At 43.2% G+C, this 9,566-nt stretch overlaps 1 long non-coding RNA gene across 1 annotated transcript; it reads right to left on the bottom strand.

Annotated features, from left to right (window-relative positions):
* Nucleotides 1-5,823: 5,823 nt before the first annotated feature.
* Nucleotides 5,824-9,320, bottom strand: LOC309512471. Its single transcript, XR_014211043.1, has 3 exons — nucleotides 6,781-9,320; nucleotides 6,063-6,174; nucleotides 5,824-5,952 (listed from the first exon to the last, which is right to left on the bottom strand). It is a non-coding gene; the product is annotated as an uncharacterized lncRNA (long non-coding RNA).
* Nucleotides 9,321-9,566: the final 246 nt, after the last annotated feature.

Genomic DNA, 9,566 nt, shown 5'->3' on the forward strand with positions numbered 1-9,566 from the left:
CGACTATCTGGGGCAGCATTCAGTTACTGCTGTGTGCACATCACTGCACGATGGATCGGCGACTGGAGGTTTCACACTGCATGACTTTACAAAAGAAAGAATCGCTGTCAACTTCTGTCTGATCCGAAAACTACGTTTCACAACCAAACACGCGTGAGAAGTGATAAGGAAACAACGCAAGATCACGCGTGCGTGAGACCGAAATTGTTATTATAAATGATGGCCTGCAAGAAGATTGCGATCCAAATTATCTGTGCGCTGATTTGCAGCGAAAAGGAGAAAAAGAAAAACTGATTATGCAGGAGGAAATTGTTGGGGAGACGAGGGGAGCAAGGATTGTGTTTCTGCAAAGAGAGTTGGGAGTAAATAATTTTGCAATGTGCTGCTGTTGCTACTGGTCAAGCAAATGTTTGTGCTTTGTTTCTGTTATAATTGATATAATTGTAAATATATCTATTCAAATGCTGATATTGTGGTCTATAAGTCCTCCCCGAACATCCCGCTGACCTGTATCTTGCTCTCTCATTGGCTGTAGGTCAACGCCGGTGTAGTTTTCAGTCAGAACACTTTCACACAGCAGGATTTTGAATCGCTGACAGGTCCAGATATTTGGCATGCTATCTGGCGACTCGTCTGCGACTCATCGACTCATTCTCTCAGATCACGTCTTTGATCATTCACACTGTGTGATTGTCACTCACATGAACAAGCACCGATTTGCCTATGATTTCGGGAATTTTTCTGCGATTTCACAAAACTTTTCGGCGAGCGAAAATCGGGCTTTAAATTGTTCAATGTGAACTCGGCATAAATCATGGGGTAATTATCATTTTGGGGTGAACTATCCCTTTAAGGCATGAATATTTTTTTTCCAAGGAAAAAACTTTTAAATAAGTCATTTTGGTAAACAAAAATGAGTTTAAGTGATAAAATTTACTTTAACAAAAATAAAGCCAAAATGGAAAAGCTTTATGGGTGACAAACTGTAACACCCTATGATTCAACAACTGCTTGAAGACTAGAGCCACTTTTAGCAGCAATAAGTTGAAGAAATCATTTTCTGTTTGACAGTATCAGTCTCTCACAATTTTGGCCCACTCCTCTTTATAATGTTGCTTCAGTTCAATAGGGTTTGTTGGCATGTGGCATTTGATTATTGACCTCTTAAGGTCCCACGGAGAGGGGGTTCAGCGAAAAATCGGCAGCTGGCAGCAGGAAGCATGGAAGTAGCTGCCGTTGACAGCCAGAAGACCTGCCATATAAGGAGGGACCTGCTATTTCGTGGCAGCCAATCAGTATCGTCCAACGTAGTAGCAACCAATCACTGGAAGTCAAGCGACAGCAGCCAATGGTAGCGCCGGCGAATCTTCAGTAATGGCGGCGGTATTTGGCTCGGTAAGTTCCGTTTGTATACTGTCTATGGTAAGTTCGTTATATTAATGATCAGATTAATAAATAATTGTTGCTTTGTAAATTGGATTTTAACTTTTATGTTAGAGACAGTGTATCTGTGACTACTTTAGTTGAATTGGTTAATTTAATCATTTGTAGGGGCTATTAACTTCAAACACTACGTTACCATTATCACTAAATATTAGCGTTAACTTAATCTATTGATTAGAATAAAGCTCATGCTGATTTATTGGAATTATTGACAAGCTCAGCCTTGATGATACACGTGCAACATTAACCATATTGCATTGTTTTTGACAAAATGGTTATTTTAAGAACTACCTTTCTTTCTCTAACTCCGTGTACACTCTGTTCTACACCTCTTGTGTAACTGCCTATCAATTATGGCAGGTAAGAAGCCAATTATATTTCAAAAATCTTACTAACTTCAGTTAATTTGAGCAGAACAAGCAAACACCTGTCCATAGTAAAAATGTAATTATAGACTTCTAAAATGTTCTACCTTTTATATACTATGAATTTGTGTTGCTATTTTGAAGTATGTTATTTTCTTGTATACAGCCCTGCAGACACTGCAATGAAATTTACAAGAACTGCTTACCAGGTGTATAAAGTATGAATGAAAATGTGATCACTGCTAGCTGCTTAATGACAAAATGCAATAAGAATAGTCATTCAAGTGGCTGCATCCATGTGTACTGTTAATAAGGTTATTTGGATATTAATGTCACAATTTTCTTATGAATTCTCTAGGTTATGTTGGAAGAGGGAAACGAGGAGAAATGCAAGGCTTTTACTCGGAAAACACCCATCCAGGGTTTGATTGGTGCCAGATGCTGGAGAGTGAAAAGTCGTTCAATCAACCAGTTCCAGTCTAAAAGCCTAGTTAATCTAACTAATCTTTCTTTTTTTCTGAACTAATTCTTTCTTTCTAACTAATACTTTCTTTCTAAATTTACTTCTAACTTATCTGTCTTTCTTTCTAACTGTCTATATCTATCTTTCTAACTAATCTTTATTTTTTCTAACAAATTTGTCTTTCTTACTAATCTTAAGGTTATAGGGGATAAACACTACGTGATATGATTCACAGAATTGTACTTTTATGTGTATTTCTTTAAAGTGAACATTATTGGTACTACTTTCTTATCAGTGTTTTGGAATTCTTTCATCATATCTGGTCTTGGGTCTTTAAGCTGTTATCCCCCAACACGATAAACATTGTAAATCATGTTAAACCATGCTAGAACATTGTAAAACTTTTTCAAACTGTCTGGTTAGGCTTTTTCAAGCCAACTTAGTTTTTCTATGAACTTTACCATCTAGTTCAGAATTGTTGTTACAAATATCAAGCCTGTTTCAAAAGTTACAGCTGTTTTATAATAAAAAAAGACAAGAATGTATTGAAATACTACAAATGTAAAACTGAACTTAATGATAGCAAAATATGATTTTAAATAAAGGTCATTGATGAGACAATGTTCTTTTTTTCTTTTAGACAGGACTTTAAGTTTAATGTTTATGTACATTTAATAAATATACAATATGATTATATAGGCATTCATTTATGTATATATTTCATTATTTAACAAACATGTACACACATTCATAAAATATATTTATACACGTACAAATTCATAATTTCAAGTGTAGCTTAATGTTTGTTTTTTGTATTATGTCTATGATCTTCGTTACTTGATAATTACTAATTTAAGTATTTTATTTAAATAAGTACTAAAATTATATATAAATTGATATAATAATTTAATTTGCCTGGCTAAAAGCGTCATCCACCTCCGACTTCCGGTTATTAGCGGCAGCTGACGTCAGCTGCCAGTGGCAGCTACTTCCTGCTGCCAGCTGCCGATTTTTCGCTGAACCCCTACATTTCAGTCGGGTTGAGGTCTGGACTTTGACTGGGCCATTGCTACACCTTGATTATTTTCTTTTTCAGCCATTCTGTTGTAGATTTGCTGGTGTGCTTTGGATCATTGTCCTGTTGCATGACCCAATATCGGCCAAGCTTAGCTGTCGGACAGATGGCCTCACATTTGACTCTAGAATACTTTGGTATACAGAGGAATTCATGGTCGACGTCTTTTTCTAATTGTACTGCCATGAACTTTAACATGTTATATGAGGCCTGTAGAGTCTGAGATGTAGTTCTCTTGGGTGTTTTGCCATTTCTCTGAGCATTACACAGTCTGACCTTTGGGTGAATTTACCGGGACGTCCACTCCTGGGAAGATTGGTAACTCTTGTTGAATGTTTTCCACTTTTGAATAATCTTCCTTACTGTAGAATGATGGACTTCAAATCATTTGGAAATGGCATTTTAACCCTTCCCAGATTGATGGCAGAATCAATTTCTTCTAATTCTCTATTGTTGATGTCTTTCCTTCTTGAAATTGTGTTAACACACACACCTGAATGCTCCAGACCAGCAAACTGACACCAAAACTTCTGCTTTTATAGAGGTGATCACACTTGCTGATGATCAGTTAATCAAAGGCATTTTATTAGCAGCGCCTGACTGCCACTCACCCTAATAATTCCTATGGAAGCAGTAAGGGTGTACTTAGGTTTTCAACCATGGCTTTTCCATTTTGGCCTAGTTTATGTTAAATAAATGACACAGTATTTTTGTTCATCTGAGGTATCTATATGTACTGTATTTACCTAATTTTAAGATCTGCCAAGGATCAGATCATTTTTTTTATTATTGTCCCGATACATAATTAACAGAATTCAATACACTGTTAGACTTTTCTGTAATTTCTACAGTTATTTACTTTAAATCCCCCAGTATTATACTGCTTTTTCTCTTTACAGTAAATAACTGTGATTCCCATTGCATCATGGGAATTTTCTGTGACGTCTAACACCACATACAGAGACTTACTGTATTTTTTAAATTTGCTGTATACTACTGTATTTGTCTAACACCACATACAGAGACTTACTGTATTTTTTAAATTTGCTGTATACTACTGTATTTGTCTAACACGACATACAGAGACTTACTGTATTTTTTTAATTTGCTGCATACTACTGTATTTGACGTAACGGCCTCTCTGGCTGGCACCATTCCATCGTGCTTTTTATTTCCTAATGTTTGTCTTACAACGCTATAATAGCCAGAGGCTGTCTATATTGGACACATTGAAGCGACCGGACCTTTAATACAAAATGCAAACCTGTTTGTCCCTTGTCAGAAATAGCGCGAGCGCTTGGACTCGGAGTACCGTACGTCAGGAATATAACGGCCGCGGCGCATCACTTTACACTGGCTGGGATTTGTCGTGTCGCGCCAGAGCATCCAGTGTAATATCACTGGGGTCTGTCTTTTGTTGGATCGCGCCGTTCGTGTTTGGCCCGGGGAAGAGACGGAATTCACTTCAGCGAGAGAGAGATTGTCACAGGTCGGGATGGGCCGAACCAGACTACACCCACCCCTAGACCAAGAACACTTTGAGGAGCGTGCCAGAGACGAGACCAGAGACAGAGAATAAAAGTAACAATTTTATTGAGAATAAAATAATTGATAATCCTAATCTAAAAGTCTTCTCCTCTCCCTCGTCCAGGGAGGATCCAAAGCGGGGCAAGCAGACACACCCTTCCCTACAGGCGGCGATTCCCAGTAAGGAGTGCTGGACAGGTAAGTATTGGACAGGTGAGTTCCTCACAGGTGGGTAGATGATCCAAGTTTCCCTTCCTCTTGCACGTGAGGGGAACAGTTCCCAGCAGTCAATAATAGGCAGGTAAGTATCTTACGGTAGGTTGTCAACGTTCCTTCTCCCAGGCTGGTATCAGGTGCACGGTGGGAGGTAATGGACGGGTGAGTTCTCCGATGAGCGGATGGTCAAAGCTTCCTCTCCTCTTTCGCGTAGGGGACAGTTCACGGCAGTCGATGATGGGCAGGTAAGTATCTTACGGTAGGTAGATTGACCGAGCTCCTTCTTCCACGCTGGTATCAGATTCACAATGGGAGGAGGTGAAACAGATAAGTTCTCCGATGAGCGGATGGTCAAAGCTTCCTCTCCTCTTTCACGTGGGGAACAGTTCACAACAGTCGATAATGTGCAGGTAGGTATCTTACGGTAAGTAGGTTGACCGAGCTCCTTCTTCCAAGCTGGTATCAGGTTCACAATAGGAGGAGGTGAAACAGGTGAGTTCTCCGATGAGCGGATGGTCAAAGCTTCCTCTCCTCTTTCACGTGGGGAACAGTTCACAGCAGTCAATAATGTGCAGGTAGGTATCTTACGGTAAGTAGGTTGACCGAGCTCCTTCTTCCAAGCTGCTATCAGGTTCCCAATGGGAGGTGGTGAACAGGTGAGTTCTCAGATGAACGGATGGTCGAAGCCTCCTCTCCTCTTTCACGTGGGGGACAGCTCACAGCAGTCGATAATGTGCAGGTAGGTATCTTACGGTAAGTAGGTTGACCGAACTCCTTCTTCTACACCAAGGGCAATTACAACGGTAAGAAGTGGACAGGTAGGACTGCAGCAGGTCCTCCGTAAACACCGTACGAGACTTCCCCTAGGGCAGAAGGGGGCAAGCTCAGGAGCGGTGTACAACTCTCACGGGTGTCTTGGACGGGTGAGTACTTCGCACCCTACAGATGGACTTCAGGGCTGTAGCGGACTCACGGTCACAGGTAGAACGGCTCACGTGTGTCGTAGGAAAGACGGGGACTTCACACCGTACCGGTGGCTTCAGGGCTGTAGCGAACTCACGATCACAGACTAAGCTGGGCTTTCTCTAGGGCAGACAGAATCATAACTTCACACAGCAGTCTAGTGTTTCTCACATGTGTCGTAAGGGAGACAAGAACTTCACGCCGTACAGGTGGGCTTCAAGGCTGTAGCGGACTCACAGTCACAGACTGAACTGGGCTTTCTTTAGGACGGACAGAATCATAACTTCACACAGCGGTATAGTGTTTCTCACATGTCTCGTGGAGAAGACAGGAACTTCACACCGCACAGGTGGGCTTCAGGGCTGTAGCGAACTCACGGTCACAGACTGAACTGGGCTTTCTCTAGGACAGACAAAATCATAACTTCACACAACGATATAGTGTTTCTCACATGTGTCGTGGGGAAGACAGGAACTTCACACCATACAGGTGGGCTTCAAGGCTGTAGCGAACTCACAGTCACAGACTGAGCTGGGCTTTCTCTAGAACAGACAGAATCATAACTTCGCACAGCAATATAATGTTCTCACAGGTGTCGTGGGGAAGACAGGGACTTCACACCGTACAGGTGGGCTTCGAGGCTGTAGCGAACTCAGTCACAGACTGAGCTGGGCTTTCTTTAGGACGGACAGAATCATAACTTCACACAGCGGTATAGTGTTTCTCACATGTGTCGTGGAGAAGACAGGAACTTCACACCGCACAGGTGGGCTTCAGGGCTGTAGCGAACTCACGGTCACAGACTGAACTGGGCTTTCTCTAGGACAGACAAAATCATAACTTCACACAACGATATAGTGTTTCTCACATGTGTCGTGGGGAAGACAGGAACTTCACACCATACAGGTGGGCTTCGAGGCTGTAGCGAACTCACAGTCACAGACTGAGCTGGGTTTTCTCTAGGGCAGACAGAATCATAACTTCACACAGCAATATAATGTTCTCACAGGTGTCGTGGGGAAGGCAGGAACTTCACACCGTACAGGTGGACTTCGAGGCTGTAGCGAACTCACAGTCACCGACTGAGCTGGGTTTTCTCTAGGGCAGACAGAATCATAACTTCACACAGCAATATAATGTTTCTCACATGTGTCGTGGGGAAGACAGGAACTTCACACCATACAGGTGGGCTTCAAGGCTGTAGCGAACTCACAGTCACAGACTGAGCTGGGCTTTCTCTAGAACAGACAGAATCATAACTTCGCACAGCAATATAATGTTCTCACAGGTGTCGTGGGGAAGACAGGGACTTCACACCGTACAGGTGGGCTTCAAGGCTGTAGCGAACTCACAGTCACAGACTGAGCTGGGTTTTCTCTAGGGCAGACAGAATCATAACTTCACACAGCAATATAATGTTCTCACATGTGTCGTGGAGAAGGCAGGAACTTCACACCGTACAGGTGGGCTTCGAGGCTGTAGCGAACTCACAGTCACAGACTGAGCTGGGTTTTCTCTAGGGCAGACAGAATCATAACTTCACACAGCAATATAATGTTCTCACAGGTGTCGTGGGGAAGGCAGGAACTTCACACCGTACAGGTGGGCTTCGAGGCTGTAGCGAACTCACAGTCACCGACTGAGCTGGGTTTTCTCTAGGGCAGACAGAATCATAACTTCACAAAGCAATATAATGTTCTCACAGGTGTCGTGGGGAAAACAGAGACTTCACAACAACTGTCTTTTCAAACCCTTTCCTCTGTTGGGCATACTCGATCTCTCCAGGCTCTGATGATGTACAATATACCAGCCTGACTCTTGGGCGAGTGCACGGCAGTTAAAAGCAATCTTCCACACACCCACAGCAATTTCACTCCAATAGGAACGTCAATTCGAACACCACAAATCCACTCGTTAAAGTGTAATTAAGACCAGCACTCACCCTGGGTCTCGATCTAAAGAGCGAAGGATCGGCGGTGTGAGAAAGGAAGTTCTAAACACTTCTTCATAGACATGAACTGGATTCGCTTCACCATCCAAACGGAAGGAGGAGATAAGAACGGCAGAGAATCAGTTTACTTCACTCAGTGTTATTCATACAGCGCACTCCAAGCACTTCAACCCACATCTATCTCAGTATCAAACGTGCAATAGGAGATTCAATAATCAATTACTTATCTTCACTCTCCCATCCAGACGATGTGCTTTCCTCTTTCCCTCTCTCTTTCCGCCTTCAATTCCTCATACACACGATATTCCTTTTTCCTCGCAACAAGCCCTCAACGACACACTTCAGAGAACACTTCCCAACAGGAACAAGTCACATCCAAGCGGGGAAAGAACACCACAAACAGGGGAAGAACAACCCTCACTTTCTCTTCCTCTGACTTTTTATACTCTCATGAGCTAGTGTGGCCCCATTCAAACGCTCAGCGCAAATTACCCACACCTGCTGTCAATCCGCCACTAGGTTACCATAGCGACAGGCACTCACCCAGGCTTTGGGACGGTGTTTCGCTTCCCAAATCTCAGCGGGGACATTTCTCTAACAGGGATAGTCCCGGGCTTATTTGTCACCCCGTGACATACCCCCCCGCCAAACCGTTCTAGTCCCGAGAACGGTCTCCGGACACCCAGTCCCCATACCTGGCTGGTGGCTGACCCCGATTCCCTCGTTGAGACCGTCGGGGAGGGGAGATAGGCGCTTCCGGTCGTGGTCCCAGGCCTAAACCTCTTGGGATTACTGCCCACCCTACCAGCGGGGGTGCCCATGACGTGTCGGCTGGCGGATTTTCTACCACTGGCTTGGGGAAATGCGGGCAAGGGCGAATCAAATTGCGGTGTAACACCCGTTCGGGGCCTGCCCTTCCTTCTGGCCGTAGTACGTATACCGGTTGATCCGGATGGGGTTGTCGCTGAACGACGTACGGCTGAGCCTCCCATCGATCGCTCAACTTCCCTTTCCCCTGCCGGCGATTATCTCGCACCAACACCCTCTCACCGGGTAGTAACGGGGCCTCTCGAGCCGTACGATCATACAACCTCTTATTCTTCAACGCCGTTTGGTTTATCCGGCCGGCGACTTGCTCGTATGCCGACTGCAGGCGTTGATGGTGATTTATCACCCAAGCAGATAGATTTCCTCCCTCTTCTTCCCCGGTGGTCCCCATAAGCATATCCATCGGGAGTCTCACGTGCCTGCCGAACATCAGGTAAGTAGGGGCGTAACCGGTGGTACTGTGTATACTATTATTATACGCCTGTATCACCGCTGGGAGCCTATTAGGGCTGAACGATTTTGGAAAATAATCTAATTGCGATATAATTTTACCAATATTGCGATTGCGATTTAATATGCGATTATTTTTTAAGCTCTTTATCTTTTCTATTATTCAACAAAAACAAGCAATAAATCATTGTAAAATAGGGAAGGGAATCTTTAGGCACCTCATGAGCCGATCTAATTTTTTTCTTATTAATTAATCTTATTAATAAAACTTAAAATATTTAATTA

This window comes from Leuciscus leuciscus (assembly GCF_965113295.1).
Source record: "Leuciscus leuciscus genome assembly, chromosome: 13".
NCBI lineage: Eukaryota > Metazoa > Chordata > Actinopteri > Cypriniformes > Leuciscidae > Leuciscus > Leuciscus leuciscus.